Source organism: Bufo gargarizans, chromosome 1 (genome assembly GCF_014858855.1).
Source record: "Bufo gargarizans isolate SCDJY-AF-19 chromosome 1, ASM1485885v1, whole genome shotgun sequence".
NCBI lineage: Eukaryota > Metazoa > Chordata > Amphibia > Anura > Bufonidae > Bufo > Bufo gargarizans.
Genome location: NC_058080.1, coordinates 101,802,305 through 101,824,056, shown reverse-complemented (window position 1 = coordinate 101,824,056; position 21,752 = coordinate 101,802,305).

Genomic DNA, 21,752 nt, shown 5'->3' with positions numbered 1-21,752 from the left:
GCTAAATCTTATATTCAGAGTCTGGTACAGAAATTGCATCAAACTGGCTTTGTTGCAGACATGAAGAAACCAAGGCCTCCATCGATCAGGGCGGCTGAAGTTGTGCATAAAATTTAGCAGCGGATTGCAAGTAGCCCCCAATAATCAACTCGAAGACTGTCTCAGCAAGTTGGTGTATCATGAATGATGTGTCAGCGAGTCCTGAAATCTCTGGACCTGAAACCACACCCAATAACGTGTGTGCAGGAACTGAAAAAGTCTGACAAAGCCAAACGCGTAATTTAATGGACTTGGTGCTGACTATGATTGCTGACAGACATTTGGACCCATTGCTGTACTTCATGACGGACGAAGCTTGGTTTCATTTATCAGGTCACGTAAATTCCCACAATATGAAGTACTGGTCCACTGAAAATCCCCATTTGACTCACGAAACACCACTTCACGACCAGAACATTGGCATAGTGGTGCGCAGTGTCAGGAACACGAATAGTGGGACCAATATTCTTCAAATCAGCTGTGAATACCGCATTTAACCTGGTCATCTTTGAATAGTTTAACCAACTTACACCACAAGAAAGATGGGGCACCTTGCCGCACCTCACGGAGCTCATTGGTACAGGTTCATGAACTGTTTACAGAGGAGCAAACTATGAGCAAGGGGTTATGGCCACCACGTTCCTCAGACTTGTCCACATGGAATATTTATCTGTGGGGAAATTTAAAACAGAAAGTTTATGTTACCAATCCACATTGCCTGGATGAAAGCGAGGAAAACTTCACAAACACTATCTGCAGCATCACAAGCAGTATCAGCGAACATAATCTGACCTGCCCAAAGATGCATAGACCTGGACGGGGACCACTTTCAGCACCTTGTGACTTGTGGGTAATTAAAATGAAACAATCCACTTACTCATTCATCTTGTCATACTATCGTTGGAGGCGGGCTACTTTTTCGCGGGCCACCCTGTATGACTATGCCTCTGCCTCACACTACAACCAGGGGTGAGCGAATCAAGCTTCAGATCCAAGATCCGAAATCAAGGCCAAATCTAGCTTTTCTGCTGCCTGAGGTAAAAATTTAAGCATCACCCACATGCCAAATTCTCAATCTAACCTATTCCCTCCAGATCGGCGGCAGTCCAACACCCGGCACCCACGCCAATCAGCTATTTGAAGATAGGGCAGCGCTCTGAGAGCTGAGAGCTGTTTTCGCTGCTCTATTTACCTGCTCGCCGCAGCAATTGCAGTGGTGAGCAGGTAAACAGAGCAGAGAAGGCAGCACTCGTACGAACAAAAACAACCCCTTTAAAGACATACTTGGAAAACATTACATACAGAGCTACAGAACATACAGGGTCATACAGCGCCACATATGTACCTCATATCCAGTGACTTTTCCTCTGATGTAGATGTTCTCTTTCCTCATCTTCTCCATTCACACCAGACCATCATGATGATTTCTTTCAGCCATCTCTTCTCTCTGCAGAGTTTGACAAACAGACATCTTAGTTATCTATCATCCTCCCACCTTCTCAACACCACATCTTGCCATCCACAAGACTGTGCCTGCTGTGCTCCCCAATACTATACTGCAGAAACACAACCCCTTTATAATGTGCACCAGTACAAAAAATACCCCCTTACCTTTCAGATCAGACCCCCATATAAAACCTCAGATTAAACCCCCCCCCCCCCCCATCTCAGACCAGACCTTTTTAGACCTCTATGTCAGATCAAACCCTTATTAGACTTCCATGTCAGAATCCACCCCCCCTCTCAGACCAAATCTCCCATGCATCAGACCTCAAACCAGAGCCCCATCAGACCTCTCAGACCCCCATTAGACCTCTCAGATCCCCATATCGACCTCAGTCCAGACCTCCAGACCCCCATATAAGACCCCCATTAGACCTCCAGGCCCCCATTAGACTTACAGACCCCCAATTAGACCCCCATTAGACTTACAAACCCCCATATCAGACCTAAGACCCCCATTAGACCTCAGATCAGACTGTAAAATAAATAAATTAACTTGCCTCTCCTGCTCCGCCGCCACTATCCTGGTCTCCCCGTCTCTCATCTCTTCTCGGGGCCTGTGCTGTACAGTCACCTGAATGCCTGCAGCGTCAGCGCGGGACCAGAGAAGAACAAGCAGGAAGAGGGGTAAGAACTGTACAGCGCTCACAGCATTTCACTCCCCCTTCTCCTGCATGCTGGTGAGCTCTTCCATAATGGAAGTTCTCACTAGTATTCCCTTTATAAGATGCACTGCATCTTATAAAGGGAAAAGTACAGCGCCACTGGCAAGGGAGGCATCAGCCAGCACAAAATGCCGCCTGAGGCAAGTAGATTTGTTCCCCTACTTCATGTCTCCATACAGCATGAAAATGTATGTGCTTCGCAGAGGCAAAATTAGTTAAGTCCAAAGTTGCACAAGACTTTGGTGAATAACTTTAGCCTTCAATTCTACGACTTTAAAAACATTTTAAAACAGGAATCCGAAGTCAGCTTCAGTACCAAGGTACCAGCCAGCACTTAAGGACCATTACCTGACTATGCCGCTGAATCATGCTACCAATATTGTTATTCATCTGTCATCAAACTTGGACTGTTATGTGACTACGCCATGCTTCAGTAAATTCAATTTATTTGGATCGTCACAGCCACTGGACTCCTACCTCGCTTTCCAGACTTTAATAAATCTACATATAAGGTGAGCAATCATGTTAATACTATCACACTTTGAGGGGCTTACATAAGAGAAATCACCCATAGATGACCACATTTTAGAAACTTTTTCAACCCTTTACGTATCGCACAGGAATTTGAAGGGATTGTGTCACTTCAGCATGTATTGTGCTTGTCTATAATGTCTCCTTTGCTGGCTGGATTCATTTTTTCATCACATTATACACTGCTTGTTTCCATGGTTACGACCACCCTGCAATCCAGCAGCAGTGGCCGTGCTTGCACACTTCCTGGTTTTAGAAAAAGCCTACATGTAGCCCTATTCTTTTGCCTGAATTTATGATAGGGCTCAGGAGTAAAAGAGCACCATATGCATTTGAGGCCCAAAGTGGTTATTTACACAGCTTTTGCTGACAACTGTAGAGGCTCCGGGGTAAAATAACAAATGGAATCCCTGAGAAGTGACTCTATTTTGGAAACCTGGGATTTCACAGGGGCAGTTACCATCCGTTCCTTATGTGATTATTCTTTTTGCTCTATCACCACAGCAACCTTGTTCCATATCTAGTGGACATCACACCTACATGCCAGCGACACCCTGGATGAGGTAAGACCAGTTGGTTCTTTCATTTATTGCAAGGTGTATTGGTACCGTTGAGTACCCTATGATAGATTTTATTTTTTAGGACCGGGAGAGTATAGTTATGCATTGGGCGGGGTTAGAGGAGTGGCTTAATGTAGAAAATAAATTTGCAGACCTCAAAACAGGCGACGGTCGCAGAGATCAGTAGTAATTAGATATGAGCGAATTGAAGCTGATGAAGTAGAATTCGATCCGAATTTCAGGAAAACTTTGATTCGCAACGAATAAGAATTTATTCGCGCTTCATGGTAACTAATTGCAATTTTCCTAAAATGGCAGCTACAAGTGTGAGGGCTGAGGACATGGGGCAAGGAACTCTGGGAAGGCAGCATCACCCAGATTGACATGCCTGCATGCAGCCAATCAGCAGCCAGCCAGCCCTGTGATGTCCCAGCCCTATAAATACAGCAGCCATTTTAGATTCTGCCATTTTCCAGCATTCAGAGTGCAGGCACAGACCGGTGAAGGCGCTAGGGACAGCAATTGAAAAACCTCTATATTTAAAAAAAAAACTGAAGAAAGGATTTATCAAAGTGCAGGGAAAGGATAAGGAGGAATTGTGGCAGGCACAGCTCTATGAAGTGCCTTTTGTGCTGTGGAATTAAAAGAATTCTGATATCTCTGACTTTTTAGTCTGACCAGACTGTCTATTACTCTATAATTCCTCTAGCGCTGTTCTATGGAAACAGTAGATTTAAAGAGCACACCAAATGCTTGAAATAACTTCTTTACTAACTTCAACTTTTCTTCATATATAACACTGCTGCCTCCGTAACAGATAGTTCATGTACATAACACGCAATAAAAAGATATCACAAAATGGCGGTATGCCTAAAATGATGGTTTAACTGTTCAATCTTGTCATTCAACATAAAATGGTGGATATATTTCTCTTTTCAGTAACTGTACTCTCACTTTAAGGTATTTAAGCACTTTATGATCTCTCTGAGAGGTACAGTGCCTTGCAAAAGTATTCACCCTCTTGACTTTATTCGTATTTTGTTACATTACAGCCTTAAGTTCAATGTTTTGTTAATCTGAATGTTATGTGATAGATCATAACACATTAGTCTAAGTTGCTGAAGTGAAATGAGAAAAATAAATAAAAATATTGTTTAGAAATAAATAAAAAAATAATTGGCATGTGCGTATGTATTCACCCCCTTTGTTAGGAAGCCCATAAAAAGCTCTGGTGCAACAAATTACCTTCAGACGTCACATAATTAGTGAAATAATGTCCACCTGTGTGCAATCTAAGTGTCACATGATCTGTCATGACATATACACACATTTTTTGAAAGGCCCCAAAGGCTGCAACACCTAAGCAAGAGGCATCACTAACCAAACACTGCCATGAAGACCAAGGAACTCTCCAAACAAGTAATGGACAATGTTGTTGAAAAGTACGATCACCCCTTCAGTGTGCCCATATAGCAGTATACAAGCACATATGGGGTGCTGCCGTATTCAGGAGGAAATGTGTAACAAATTATGGGGTGAATTTTCTTATGGTACCCCTAGTGAAAATGAAAAATGTGGACATAAAGCATCATTTTCTTGTAAAATATGTAATTTTTCAGTTTCAAAAAATGCTTCCAAATTCTATGAAACGGCTATTGGGCTAAAGTGCTCACTTTACCCCTTGAAATATTCCTTGGGGGTTGCAGTTTCTAAAATGGGGTCTTCAAATGAGACATGGAACCTGAAAATTATTCCAGAGAAATCTGCCCTCCAGAAGCCATTTGGTGCTCCTTCCCTTCTGACCCTTTGTGGTGCACCCATTTGTGCATTTGTTATGTCTCTTAAAGATTTTAAGAATTCCTAAGTGAATTAAAAAGAGAAGTTGTATCTGTCCTTAATACTTTCTCTCCTTTTATGATCCACTCCTGATTTTGGTTTCCAAAATCGCTTCAAGAAACTGGAACATGTGGCCGAGCCCAAAAACCTAAAAATAATAAAATAACAAAAACATGATAAAAGATTCCAAATCACTTCAAGAAAGTCAAATATATATCTTCTTGCTGCCTTTATAGTTGTGTTTGCAATTTTGGTTGCTTCAGAAAGGTTTTTCTCCATGTAGCTATGACTTAGTAGAGGTTATTTCGATGTCTAGAAGAAAAATACATTAATGAATGGAATATGATAGCTGCCATATGTCCTTAAGAGCAGCAACTGAGACAGACTACCTCATCTTAAAGCATATCTGCGTTCCCCCTCCTTCCTCCTTAGCCACCAAATGACAAAACTCTCAATCACAAACACTGTTAGACCTGAGAGCTGTTTTTCAGATCCACAGAAGTGGCTATACATCATACTTTCATTTTTTCTTACAAATTGTTTGTGAGGCTTATAATGGTTTTGTTGACTTGTCCCTTGCTTCACTTTTGCTTCTGTTCGCCGAGAAACACTGTTGTTTGTGATTTATGGAAAGATTCTTTGAATAATGAGGCAGAGAAAACAAGAAGAAGGCAGCAGAGTGCTGGAGAGTTGTTAAGGACAGAAATGAGCCTCGTCTTTGGATACTGCACCTGCTGCAAATTTCTTGCAGCAATATGCGCTATGGCTATAAAAACAAAACTGATGGATTCTTTGCCATATACATACAATCTTTCTTTCATTGTGGCAGAGGAACAGCTGCTCGCCCTCTCCAAATTAAAAGGATAACACATGTCATACAGCCTAATTGTTTGACTCATCGATACTCAGTAAAATACTAATTTCCCAAATGAATTATTATTGTGCTGTAGTGGGTGGAAAGGTACAGAATGAATCACTTACACAGGGCTCTTCTACTAAATTAATTATTACCTTTGTGTGCATCCTGAGGTCATACCCTCAACATCATCAACAGTCTGAAAATGAGGCTTAATAAACAGCCCACTTACACAAAATGGAAGCAATAGCTTTCACTGCCCCCTTGGAAGCAGACACCAGCAAAGCTCCAGTTAGACTCACGCCTACTTGTGTCCTATGTCTATATCATATAGCTTCTCATGATTGTACTGTAGATGCAAATATGTGTTTTTCCCTGATGTAAAAAAAATAAATGTTGCCAAACTGGTCTGATATACTGTAGTCCATAATTGAATTGGCAACTGCCTGGGGGTTGTCCAGGTTCAGAGCTGCAGTGCAGGGCATGAAATGCTCCAAATCGCATCTCAGAGGGGCTGAGTGGGGGGACAAAGGGGATATGTCTGGGTTCAGATTAACCCCTTTAAGTAACAACAGGAATTTCTCTCACAGGAATTTTCCGAGTGAGAGTCCTTTAGTCACCACTGTAATATTCTATAACACTCTGTAGCCGCTTTCAAAAATGCATTCTATTGGAAATAAACAGACATGTAACTCGGGACTCACTTGGCTTTCTGAGATCACCATCGTATGGATAAAATGGTTGGCACATCTTAAGAAGCCACTCCAATAGAGTAGATTTGGATGCAAACTGGCTGCAACCTGTTTTATTACTCTTCATCCAGAGCAAACATGGCCACACAGCAGACAAATCACATGGTACAAAACAAAAACCTTGACCGTCTGGCAACTAACTACACCGTTTTTTCTCTCACTACCATAGTTCACTCCTACCACCTGTCACCACATACAAAGGTCAACAAAGGCCATACCATAAATATCGTCCTGCGTCCCATAGGCCTTCGCACATCCTGCTGTTTCCCAGACTGAGAGTCCTGTTGCAAGAGCTCAGCCCATATTTAAATAAGCTCTTTATAGTGTCCTGAAATCCACTGTGTGGCACTGAAAGTGATAATGGCACTATGTTTCCTGTACCATGTCCCATAGGCTGTATATGGGGTGTAAGTTCTGTAGTTGGGGGAGCCGGCACATTCTCTTTATCTCAAGGAGGAAGTTGCTAGTCAGTCTACAGTTAGTTTTAGTAGAGTGAACACCTTGGAGCGGTGTGGAGCAGAGACCCAGGAGACTCTCCAGATTACAAGCGGTGCAACCTGATTAAAAAAAGAGAAAATCTGGCCTTATTATACTGCCTTGGGAACTGCTTATGTCAGCTGTAAAGACTGTATTTCGTGTATCACCTGTTAACCCCTTTGGCAAAGTACAATAGATTTGTTGCACCAAAACGCGGTCTAGTCCTTTACCGCACTGCACTACAATTTGCACCATCATTTTCACTGCACTGACTCAGGAAGGGCTGGGGAGGACAACCTCAGCGACTACTATAACCCCATCTATGCCACTACTACTATTATCATCCTCTCCACCTCCTCATTAGGCTGCTGCATCTTCAGGTGGCTGCTTATTATGCCTCATTAAAGGGGTTTTCAAGGAGTATAATACTGATGATCCAAACTCAAGATAGGCCATCAATACTAGATTTTTTGGGGTCTGACTTCCGGAATCCCCACCTATCAGCCGTTTGAAAGGGATAAGGTATCGTGGGCCCCTCACACCATACCAAGCACAGTGCCATACATTGTATACTGGATGTTCGTGGTATTGCAATCTAAGCCTATTTATTTGAATGGAACTGAGATGAACATACCTCATGTGACTGATGAACATGGCATCACAGGGCTAGGAAGAGGCCACAGCACACACCAGAGTGCCAAGGTATTTTTAAAAACAGTTGATCGACTTATGTGTTGGGAATCAAACTCCCACTGATATTATTTACCTATCCTGAGGATAGGTCATGAATATTTTACTACCAGAAAACCCCTTTAACAGCCCAACAGGAAAGAGGGAAAGCCCAACTTTTTCAAACAGCCCTTTCCCACCCAGCTTTCCCTGGGTCAAACACATCATTTGTCTAGCACCACTGCCACACTACCTAATCTTGAACTTACTAATGTAGCCCTGCTTTCTCACTTTACCTTTATGCGGGAGTTGGACCATATTACAAGTTACATAAAGGAAATCCTCCAATGGCCATGTAATTAGTTTGGTACACTGTTAAGCTATCCTAAACTCTTATTAACACTGACTGTGTTCACAACCACATTCTGAGCCTACGTGGGCCGTTCTGAATGAGTTGCATGCAACACTATGTTATGTGACAAAATGATGGATCATGGATGGAATTCATCCTACAATAGATTCAGCGCTATGTCATGACCTCCTGTTTAAATAGAAGCCACAGAGAGTAGGATTTACCCATTAGTTGTGTATTGGCAGTAGCAATGATGGTGGTAGTAGTCCTCCCTGAGTCTCACTTTAAACACTCTTAGCAATCTTTCCAAATAACCACAGGCGTGCAATTCTCATTAACTCATTAACTCTTTCTACAGTTCCCAGGCACATCCTAGATCCACATGACCAGTGACCAGTCTGGCTCAAAGTGTGGTGGATGCCGGAGGCAATTAACCCTTTCCATGAGCAGCAAATTCTTATTGCCATAAACGACTTGTACCTTACTCTCTGATCCAATGCACTGCCTTGATGGTTCTAAACCCTTAATAAATATCTGTTCTTTTTTCCTCGTGGTAGTCTCTCAGTTAAAGGGGTTCTCCAGGAATTAAGAAAATTAAAATACTTAAATATTACTTTATTATAACTATATTTTCTAATACCTTTCATTAGTTATAATGACACATTTTTGTTTAGGGAGCATTCATTAGGAGAAATAAAATGGCTGCCATCCTATTAGTACATAAAAAACATGTCCTACACACAGGACAAGTTACTTCAGAACACTGAGCTAAAGAGCTGCCTCATCCTCCTCTACTACTTGTCAGGTATTATGATCCTGAATACAGCTGATAAGATCTTCAGTTGAATCTCTGTAGGAATGTAATTTATGAGGAGACATCAAGTACAGATAGGAGGATAATGAGCAGCAGCACTTGTATGCAGTCTCCATTACCACAGACCCACATTAGCACAGTCTGTCCTGTCTGTCCTCTCTTTAATTCATGTCTCCTCAAAAAAATAATTGTAATTTTTGGCATTTTCTTAATTCCCGCAGAACCCCTTTAAGCTGTTCTTTGAATGAGTTGCATACAACACTATGTTATCCTACAATAGATTCAGCGCTATGTCATGACCTCCTGTTTAAATAGAAGCCACAGAGAGTAGGATTTACCCATTAGTTGTGTATGGGCAGTAGCAATGATGGTGGTAGTAGTCCTCCCTGAGTCTCACTTTAAACACTCTTAGCAATCTTTCCAAATAACCGCAGCACTTGTATGCAGTCTCCATTACCACAGACCCACATTACCACAGTCTGTCCTGTCTGTCCTCTCTTTAATTCATGTCTCCTCAAAATAATAATTGTAATTTTTAGCATTTTCTTAATTCCCGCAGAACCCTAAGCTGTTCTTTGGTAGCTGTTCAGTCTCAAAACTGGTACTTTCTGCATGAGGCTTAAGTTTGGGCCTACTTACACATAAAGGTTTTAACTCTCGCTTATCTGACTAGAAACACTCACTAACCAGAGGAACCCAGACTATCAGTGGTAACTGTTTGTTATTCATACAAAACTATTTGGACTACATAATGTATAGGGAGATAAATGCTTTTAACATTAAATCACAAACTTCTACTTTTAGCAAACAATTAACCGTTAACAGTGATCCACTTGGTCACTGCACCTCTCAAGTCAAGAACAGAAAGAAAAAACATATACGTAATGTACAAAACAAGCACTTGGCTTATTCAAAATGTTGGTAGTTCTTGGCTCTTTTCATTTGTACATTTAATGGTCATTACTGAAAACATTTTTGCTTAATTACAATAAATATTTGCTTTATTACAATAAATTTGCAAAAATATTTTATTCAACAGAACAAAATGACACATAAAAAACTAATTAACTAGCTTGTAAAATGGAAAATAAATTGGTGCAGAGTTTAAACAATAGTGAAACAGTAAATGCATATATCAAATCATTGAAGTTATACATGTAGCATGATAACTTTAGACAGATTTCTCTTCTTTATGCCATGGTGCATTTTATGACTCCTCTAAGGGTACTTTCACACTAGCGTTTTTCTTTTCCGGCATAGAGTTCCATCCTAGGGGCTCTATACCGGAAAAGAATGGATCAGACATATCCCTATGCATTCTGAATGGAGAGTAATCCGTTCAGGATGCATCAGGATGTCTTCAGTTCAGTCATTTTGACTGATCAGGCAAAAGAGAAAACTGTAGCATCTCTGGCAAAAATAAAATGAAGACTTGCCTGAATGCCGGATCCAGCATTTTTTTCCATGGGAATGTATTAGTGCCAGATCCGGCATTTAAAATACCGGAATGCCGGATCCGTCCTTCCGGTCTGCGCATGCGCAGACCTTTAAAAGTTAGAAAAAATAAATACCGGATCCGTTTTGCCTGATGACACAAGCAAAACGGATCCGGTATTGCAATGCATTTTTCTGACTGATCAGGCATTTTTCAGACTGAAAAATGCCTGATTAGTCAGAAAACATGACATGCATTTGCATACAGTTTGCCTGATCAGGCAGTCAGTTCAGGCAACGGAACGGAATCAAAGGCAAGTGTGAAAGTAGATATTGGAGACCAGCGGCTCAACCTATAGACCGGATGGAAATGGGTGCTCACCTCTCGGTCCACCCAGACCGTATAGTAGGCAAAAATGGAATAAAAAATAGAGGGGCACTCCTTAAATGGGAACAGAAAACGGCAGTCAGAATAAAATGTTATCTAAATAGATATTTAATGTGAATAACACGCATCACATATAATATTCATATAAAAACCCACATCAATTAATACAATAAAACAAAATAAAATGAACAGTGGGGTCCTAATTATAACACAAGAGTTCAGGGGTTCATGGGACACTGCCCACAGTAGAAATCAGTCTCAGTGAATCCACATACACCTAGTAGCAGTATGAGAGGTGTGTTGTTAAATTGAATCAATTGAAGCAATATTGCCACACAATGTCCAGCTTCAAGCCTCCAGAATAGGGAAATCGATGATAGAATCAAGTCCTGGAGAAAATGGCAGTAAGCACTTCTTACCGTGAGCCTGCAGTAGTCTCGCTGCGATCGAGAGGAATGTCAGCCTAGCACAGCTGAACGCGGCGTCCCACGTGGTACAGAGTCAAAGCGTGACGTCTCACGTGACTCACCAGCTGGAGCTATTGTAGCTGTAGTAGCGCCTCTCTTTATATTTATGAACACCACCTCAGATGCGAGACGGATCACCCCGACCGGCGTAGTCACTGCTCGGTCACTTGTAGTATCGGGGGAAAAGAAGACTCACTGTCCCAACTTGCCCAAACGTGTTTCAGGGTATACACCCCTTCCTCAGTGGTGGAGACAGTGAGCTCTGGACAACTTTTTATATCCTCCCAGGAAATTCATCACAGGTGATATTGTCCTAATTAGGACCTCAGGAACTCCCCATGTGGGAATCAATGAAAGTTCAACAAAACATCAGATCCTGCAATGTTCATAACATCGATGTGGTGGACATATTATAATCCAATTGAAAAATAAAATCAAATTATAAAATAGCATATATCAACTCTTGCATCTTACAATGTACCTTCATGTGCGTATTCACACACACCTATCTGTACAGGTATCTATAAAATGACATGCGAAAATCTCCACATTTAAATATTTAGTATACATAAAACATCCTATAAATTTTTCCCACTCAAAAAATAACAATGTAAATGCAATCACAATATTAATAATAATGGGAACGCACAAAAAACGCACATGCCATCAAATGCGCCTTCGGTGCGTTTCTGATGCGTTTTCTCCAAAAACAATAAAGACGCATATATCAAATCCTGCATCTTACAATGGACCTTCATGTGCGTATTCGCACATACCTATCTATACAGGTGTCTATATAAAGATCTAAGGAAAAGATCTCCACATTTTTTAAAAACGAAAATATTTAATATGCATAAAATATCCTATAAATTGTTAAAACTATAGAAATATAGATGTAGATGCGTTCACAACATTGATTACAATAAAGACGCACAAAAAACGCACATGCGGTAAGGTGCGTTTTCGGTGCGTTTTTGATGCGTTTTCTTCCAAAAATGATAAAAAGGATAAAAAAATGGTGAAATCTACCAATAAAAGGTTAAAATAGCCTACTGGAAGGTAGATATCCTTATATGAGACTCACAGAAGTATATATTCAAGGGGAGGCAATCAAATCAGTAAAATTCAAATGAAGATCTATATTCCACGGAGAGAGGGGAGGCGAGCAGGGCAGGGAGGATGGAACAGAGTGCTGGAAAAAAACAGCATGACTCTGAATCAGCGTCACCACCCGGCTCACCACCCATTTCTCAAAGGAATCCAAAAAGTTCCCATTCGGCATTCAAGCCCCTGGGAATCAGGGATTCAAATTCAAAAATCCGACGTGATTCCTGCCTGGACATAGCAGCTATATGGTTACCACCTCTCCATGGTTTCTTGACTCTCTCCAATGCAAAGAATTGTAGGGACGAAGGATCACAGTTGTGTATATCTTTAAAGTGTTTGGAGAGGGAATGTAACAAATATCCCTTTTTTATATTAGTCAGATGTTCCGCCACTCTCTTCTTTAGTGTCCTCTTCGTCCTTCCTATATATTGTTTATGACAACTACATTGTAATAGGTAGATGATATCCGTTGAATCGCAGGTTAGACATTCATCAATGTCAAGCCTGAACGAATTTTGAGTAGAGGTAACACTTGTAGTTTTCCTGGCAAAATTAGTTACCTTGGCAACCCTGAAACGCGTTTGGGCAAGTTGGGACAGTGAGTCTTCTTTTCCCCCGATACTACAAGTGACCGAGCAGTGACTACGCCGGTCGGGGTGATCCGTAGAACCAGTCTCGCATCTGAGGTGGTGTTCATAAATATAAAGAGAGACGCTACTACAGCTACAATAGCTCCAGCTGGTGAGTCACGTGAGACGTCACGCTTTGACTCTGTACCACGTGGGACGCCGCGTTCAGCTGTGCTAGGCTGACATTCCTCTCGATCGCAGCGAGACTACTGCAGGCTCACGGTAAGAAGTGCTTACTGCCATTTTCTCCAGGACTTGATTCTATCATCGATTTCCCTATTCTGGAGGCTTGAAGCTGGACATTGTGTGGCAATATTGCTTCAATTGATTCAATTTAACAACACACCTCTCATACTGCTACTAGGTGTATGTGGATTCACTGAGACTGATTTCTACTGTGGGCAGTGTCCCATGAACCCCTGAACTCTTGTGTTATAATTAGGACCCCACTGTTCATTTTATTTTGTTTTATTGTATTAATTGATGTGGGTTTTTATATGAATATTATATGTGATGCGTGTTATTCACATTAAATATCTATTTAGATAACATTTTATTCTGACTGCCGTTTTCTGTTCCCATTTAAGGAGTGCCCCTCTATTTTTTATTCCAAGTGTGAAAGTACCCTTAGGCTCCATTCACACGTCCGCAAAATGGGTCCGCATCCTTTCCGCAATTTTGCGGAAAGGGTGCGGACCCATTCATTCTCTATGGGGACGGAATGTGCTGTCCGCATCCACATTTGCGGATCCGCACTTCCGCATCCGTGCTTCCGTTTCCGCAAAAAAATAGAACATGTCCTATTCTTGTCCGCAATTGCGGACAAGAACAGGCATATTCTATTATGTCGGCAATGTGCGGTCCGCAAAATGCGGAACGCACATTGCCGCTTTCCGTGTTTTGCGGATCCGTGTCTCCGTGTATCCGCAAAACACATTGCGGACGTGTGAATGGAGCCTAAGGCTGTATTCACACATCCGCAATATGTTTTGCGGATACACGGAGACACGGATCCGCAAAACACGGAAAGCGGCAATGTGCTTTCCGCATTTTGCGGACCGCACATTGCCGACATAATAGAATATGCCTGTTCTTGTCCGCAATTGCGGACAAGAATAGGACATGTTCTATTTTTTTGCGGAAACGGAAGCACGGATGCGGAAGTGCGGATCTGCAAATGTGGATGCGGACAGCACATTCCGTCCCCATAGAGAATGAATGGGTCCGCACCCTTTCCGCAAAATTGCGGAAAGGATGCGGACCCATTTTGCGGACATGTGAATGGAGCCTTATGCTGCTTTCACAGCTCCAGAATGTCTGATCCAGTGGGCTGTTTCAGCATGAATGTCAGCCTGGACAAAAACCACTGCATGCAGCAGTATTTGCCTGTCTGAAACGCCACATTTATGCCAGTAAGCGGCCAGATCACATGTTAGTCAGAGGTGAACTATAGAATCCAGCAATTCTCTGCTAGAACTGCCTGCTGGATATTTTCACCAGAGATGTGAAAGTAGCCTTAGGCTAGTGTAAGACTAGCGCAGGGGTGGCCAACCTTACAGACACAAAGAGCCAGAAAAAAAAAAACCTATGACTGCCAGGATCCACAAGCTATACATTTATACAAATATGCGTGCACACAACAGTATTACAGAAATTGAGTTTTCAAACATTTAAAAGTGTATTTAAACCACCTTTCCTACCTGTAATGTAGACCGCTTTAGTGAGACTTCTGGCAATCTTTGTTTTTCACAATGTATTTCAAATCTGGCTTGTATTCAGTCCGCCCCATGCACAGATGACCGCCCCATGCACAGATGACACCCTCATGCTCGAATGACCTTCTCAGCCCCATTCTGAGATTATGTGTGTGGGAGTGATTTGACATAGTAACCAGATAGACAAAAAAGGACAATATTCCTTGTCATGGGTATAACTCAGATTCAATGGCACAAAATAGTAATAATTTGTTGTATTAAAAAATAACTTTTACTAATATAATTAAAAGATAGGCCCTAAATGTGAAAATCTACAATATGATAAGATTAAAGAGCGGCGGTAGTGAAAACCAATGTGCACGGCGGCACCCAGGCAATTGATTTAAGGTAAAGGTGCACACGTACTCCTACCGTTCTGTCGTCAACGTCCAGGGTGCAGTCTGTGTCCTGATGACACCAGAGTTATTGGCTCCAATCGGACCATCATCTGCTGGAGGCGGCAGGGTCAGTATAACCCTAATATGACCCTGTGGTATAACCTTAGGCTTGCCCTGATATCTAAATTACAGTAGAAGCCTCACAACAGGGCACTCGTCCTTAAAAGGGCGACCCCGTCAGGAACCTCTCCCTGTGAACTGGCCCTGATTGGCCCTAATCTAGTCCCGCTCCCTACATGCACGTTTCATGTCTCAGAAATCATCAGGGGAAATTTAACTAGGACTTTTAAAGCAGAGACGATCGGGTGATACCAGTTATAACACACCCATATGATCGTCTGTAAAATCTATTGACTAGTGGAAGGAGGAGTACTGGATAAAGCTCCTCAACCACATGTACGGGCATCTGACTAGCCGCAGGTAATAGATCATGGGGTGTCTGATTTTATCTGAGCTGCCCCCCCCCAATACTTAAAAAAAAATGGTACACCCTCACAGTAGTACTGCCCTTATTGTACAACCTTCACAGTAGTATTTTACAGATGTGTGCCCCCTCATAGTAATTATGCCCACATTGTGCCCTCTCACACAGTGGTTATGCCTTCTGTACCCCTTTCACAGTTGTAATGCCCTTTTTTGCCCCTTTCACAGTAATGCCCATTGTGCCCCCTTAATAGTTGTAATGCCCACTGTGCTAGTAATGCCCTCTGTGCCCCCTCCATAGTAGAAATCCCCATTGTGCCCCCTTCACAGTAATAATGCCCACTGTGCCCCCTTCACAGTAATAATGCCCACTGTGCCCCCTTCACAGTAATAATGCCCACAGTGCCCCCTTCTCTGTAGTAATGCCATCTGACTCTGTGCCCCCTCCATAGTAGAAATGCCAATTGTGCCCCCTTCACATTAGTAATGCCTTCTGTGCCCCCTCCATAGTAGTAATGTCCTCTGTGCCCCCTCCATAGTAATAAAGTCCTCTCTGCCCCCTCCATAGTAATAAAGTCCTCTGTGCCCCCTCTGTATTAAAAATAAAAAAAAAACACAGTAACTACTCACCTTGTCCTGCTCCTGAAGCTCACAGTCCTCTCTCCCCTGCAGGCACAGATCAGTATACAGCAATGTGTGGGCCAAGCTTATGCAGATTAGCGGGCTACAGGCTCCGCCCACACTTGCCGGCAGTGCGATCCGTGTCTGCAGGCTGAATGGTGGAGCGGGGAGAAGTCTTCCTGCTCCACCATTCACAGCGCCGCCAGCCTGAAGGAGGGGAGGAGCGCAGGGAGCAGAGCAGTAAAACAGAACTACAGCTCTCTGCGCTCCAGCAATGAGCACTTCCACTTCCTGTATTGATGGAAGTGCTCATTGCTTCTGTGTTTGGGCACCTCCTTAAAGCGGCACCCAGGGCGGACCGCCCCCAAGCCTCTACCCCCCCTTCCCCCCCCAGCACACCACCACCTCAATCTCCGGCATTCTGTTCCAGCAGGGAGCAGCCTCCCGAAGATGTCTGTATCTGGTATTGCTGGACGCTACCTGATACCTGTTGGCCCCATTAACTAAAATGGGGACTGGTGGAGATCCGGACGCAACCCAGCAAATATGCAGAAAACCGGCTGGACTAAAACCGCAGTGGGCAGCAATATTTGTCTGGCTGATTATCCATCTATTTGCCAGGTTGCAATCAGATCTCAGCTGGTCCCCATTATAGTGGATGGGGCCAGCGGGACATCAGGCAGGTTCCGGCAATGCCTTGGACCTTAGCCAATCATGAGAATAGGGGACCTGTATTTCTACATTTGAATGACACGGTGGTCACACTTAATTACTGTCATTTCGTTTAACTCTCTGGGACTGCTGTATATAGCCAAGTCCTGTGGATAGAGGAAGCGTTTGTGTATTGCAAGGTATTAAGTGTATCCCTTTTAGTTCCTTGTAATGTAGTTGGTTAGCGATGCCTGATACCTGACCACATTCCTGAAGTATGAAGCAACAATACATGCATGGGGTGGGGTTAGGAGGGGCCAAGAAACTAGAAAACACTTACAGTAGCTATGTAACAAAGAGCTCAGCTCCATTGAAGACAACATCAGGGTAAGATGTGTCTTGCTACCATCACCTCTCTTTGTATCATATGGGCATTGGTCGAGTGCCATGTTGGGCACTGATCGATAGAAGCTGGGTCATCTGTTGACGGCTTTAGGTGACTGTTGTTACTTACCTTACTATTTATTTTATCATATATATATATATATATATATATATACAGTACAGACCAAAAGTTTGGACACACCTTCTCATTCAAAGAGTTTTCTTTATTTTCATGACTATGAAAATTGTAGATTCACACTGAAGGCATCAAAACTATGAATTAACACATGTTTAATTATATGCATAACAAAAAAGTGTGAAACAACTGAAAATATGTCATATTCTAGGTTCTTCAAAGTAGCCACCTTTTGCTTTGATTACTGCTTTGCACACTCTTGGCATTCTCTTGATGAGCTTCAAGAGGTAGTCACCGAAAAATTGGGAAAACTTTGAAAGTGTCCCCAAGTGCAGTCACAAAAAACATCAAGCGCTACAAAGAAACTGGCTCACATGCGGACCGCCCCAGGAAAGGAAGACCAAGAGTCACCTCTGCTGCGGAGGATAAGTTCATCCGAGTCACCAGCCTCAGAAATCGCAGGTTAACAGCAGCTCAGATTAGAGACCAGGTCAATGCCACACAGAGTTCTAGCAGCAGACACATCTCTAGAACAACTGTTAAGAGGAGACTGTGTGAATCAGGCCTTCATGGTAGAATATCTGCTAGGAAACCACTGCTAAAGACAGGCTACAAGCAGAAGAGACTTGTTTGGGCTAAAGAACACAAGGAATGGACATTAGACCAGTGGAAATCTGTGCTTTGGTCTGATGAGTCCAAATTTGAGATCTTTGGTTCCAACCACCGTGTCTTTGTGCGACGCAGAAAAGGATGGACTCTACATGCCTGGTTCCCACCGTGAAGCATGGAGGAGGAGGTGTGATCATGTGGGGGTGCTTTGCTGGTGGCACTGTTGGGGATTTATTCAAAATTGAAGGCATACTGAGCCAGCATGGCTACCACAGCATCTTGCAGCGGCATGCTATTCCATCCGGTTTGCGTTTAGTTGGACCATCATTTATTTTTCAACAGGACAATGACCCCAAACACACCTCCAGGCTGTGTAAGGGCTATTTGACCATGAAGGAGAGTGATGGGGTGCTGCGCCAGATGACCTGGCCTCCACAGTCACCGGACCTGAACCCAATCGAGATGGTTTGGGGTGAGCTGGACCGCAGAGTGAAGGCAAAAGGGCCAACAAGTGCTAAGCATCTCTGGGAACTCCTTCAAGACTGTTGGAAGACCATTTCAGGTGACTACCTCTTGAAGCTCATCAAGAGAATGCCAAGAGTGTGTAAAACAGTAATCAAAGCAAAAGGTGGCTACTTTGAAGAACCTAGAATATGACATATTTTCAGTTGTTTCACACTTTTTTGTTATGTATATAATTACACATGTGTTAATTCATAGTTTTGATGCCTTCAGTGTGAATCTACAATTTTCATAGTAATGAAAATAAAGAAAACTCTTTGAATGAGAAGGTGTGTCCAAACTTTTGGTCTGTACTGTATATATATATTTATCTTTTATCATAGTATAGTCCATTTTTTTCCAAATCACAATATAATATAGTTTGTCCAAGGCTAATATACCCATTTAATTCTCCTGTTTTCACTTGTATTGCTCACTTTAATCGGTAGTAAATTGATGTTATGAAATTATTATATGATTTTCTCCATGTATGGGAGCGAATCGTGAGCACATAGTACCATGTGAACTAAGGAGGGATGCTGCAGAGCAAGTCATTGCTTTACTGGGCTGCTGCAGGCATTTGCTGTCTGCTAATGTTAATGTTAATGCTTTGAGACCTGATATTCAGGTTACAACCTGCTCTTAGTTTCAGACTATTCCTATGTGAGCATACCACTCCCAGTAATACATCTGTCCAGGATGCTGCTGTCATCACTAGCTCTCATGTACCACTACAGCTTTATACTTTCACTGATTGCTATTTCATCCCTTCTACACACTGATATTGATAATTCTCCCCACAGAGAATTCAGCAAGGCTCTCTTCTTGCTCTCTACACTTGTACACAGCCAGTGTGCTCTCTTCCCCCAGTAGACTGTGGTGTATGTGTGCTTTTTGCACTCTGATTCAGTACAGTTTGTGTGAGCTGCCCTCACTGAAGACATGGAAATGCTACACTCTCTCCACTATCTGATTTGTACAGCCTACTCCCCCTCCCTGTTGTTATTTCTAATAATGAATGAAGGAAGGGATAGAGCAAAGATTACAACACAGTCAGTGCTGTGTGTTATATGTTAGAGGCTGCAAGATAACCAGCAGATGGGTGCAGACGTGCATAAATAAATTAGTGAGTTTATAAAAATTACTTTGCAACAGTAGACTATTTCAAGTTAGGCACTACTACATAGACCAGGGGTGCACAACCTGCAGCCTGGGGGCCACAAGTGGCCCTCGATAACATTCTGTGAAGCTTCCAATCATCTGTAACAGACATGTATGTCTGGGTCTTGTGGCTGCTCACATGTATTTTTCATGTATTCTCCCATTAGATGGGAGTCCTGGAAGTGTGCCCAGACATTTATGGTATATACTGTATATTTGATGTGCCATATATACAGTATTTTAGTAGATAATACCCCTTTAAGTTTTATTTTCGGCACTTGGGATTGGTTCAGTCTAACAATTTGGTCCCCAACCAGAAAAAGTTGTGCACTCCTGATATAGACCACATGTCAATCAAGGCTTTCCTAATAGATGGGTGCAGTGTAAAATCATCTAATTATTAATATTATTATTCATTATCTGGTTTTCACTCCAAAATGCATTTAACTCAAATAATTAATAGATAACGTACAATTGAGCAGTTCCCAGGGAATTATAATTCATAACGATCAATCCATCATGGTCAGCTTAGGCTCATCAATAATTAGATAGATGGAAGATACAATTCACAGAGAGATGTTATATATAAAATGCTCTGAAGAGCTAGAATCCATCCTTCCTAGACAGAACAGGCTGTTATCACATAAAAAAAAAAAAAAAAAGAACAAAAAGACAAAATATGATTTTTTCTTTTTTTCACTTGGGATCAGGGTGTTTTACATTAGCAAGTGCAGGGATAATCAGAAGTTTCTTATAACTTAAAAAAAAAATTGTCATCTTATTATATTCTCCTTTATGTTTACTTGACAACATCCAAAATAAAATATAATCTATAGTAAAATCTACAGCCAGATCTACTATCTAAATCTGGCTGCATTCACACCTGCTCACTTGTTTTCTTTATGTTCTTGTCATGTCTTGTGATATGATACGCTCACAACAGACACTGCAAAAGATTTCATTGTATTCAGTAAGAAACTTTTTCACAAAAATGTCTCAAAATGCATCCATTAGGAGGCAACACAGAAAAGCATAGAAGGGCAAAGGTTTCCTGTCTTGAGCAGAATATAGATTTCCATTCACCAATTTCTTTATTGATGATTACTCTTTGGGACGATAGATAGAAAAAGTGAAGAGTGTGTCTTACTCATTTTTCATATGTTTCTAAAGAAAAAAGGCATGGAATGGATGACAGATTGAGTTTGAACACAGCCTTGGGAAAGGGACACAAAACACCCTTCTATACCATCACATCACGCTAAATCATGGAATGTAGACTCATGGACAAAAAGAATTCTAATGTATCAAGAAGGAGTTGTTGGAATCAATGAAACGTTCTATGTGTGAATGTAATTATAATATAAGTAATTACAATATGTTTTATGGAGAAAACTGTATAATTGAAAGGAGGCTCTAGTATCTGTTGAGTCGCCTCTTGCCTGGATACAATATGAGATACGGTTGCACATCTAGGTACACCAGTTCCAAATGGCATCCATTGGCATATTTACCCACAGATGTTTCAGCTGGGCCTGTAGATCCTGCACACTTGTAGCATGCTGAATCTGGTGTCCCAGGTGGTCCTATAAATGCGTGATAAATGCAACTGGGCAGGCCAAGGAAGTGTTGCAATCTAGTGTAGACATTCCTGGGAAACCTTGTGTATGAGCAAGAATTATCCTGCTGAAAAATCCCAGTTGCAAGTCCTGCCAAGAGAGGCAACACATGTGGCGGCAAGATGTCCTGCACATATCACTGAGCTGTTAGTGTCCCTCTTAACACTACTAGAGGTGATTGACTGTCATATGTGATGGCTCCCTAGATCATCCCACCAGCAGTTGGGGCAGTGTGTCAAGAAACTAGGGGATATTTATTAAAACTGGTGCAAAGGAAAACTAGCTTAGTTTCCCACAGAAACAAATCGGCTCCCACTTTTCATTTTCAAAAGGAGTTCAGAAAAATGAATGCTGGAATTTATTGGTTGCCAACAAAAGCAAAAACATGTAACATAAAAAAAAGCATACTTGCCTAATCT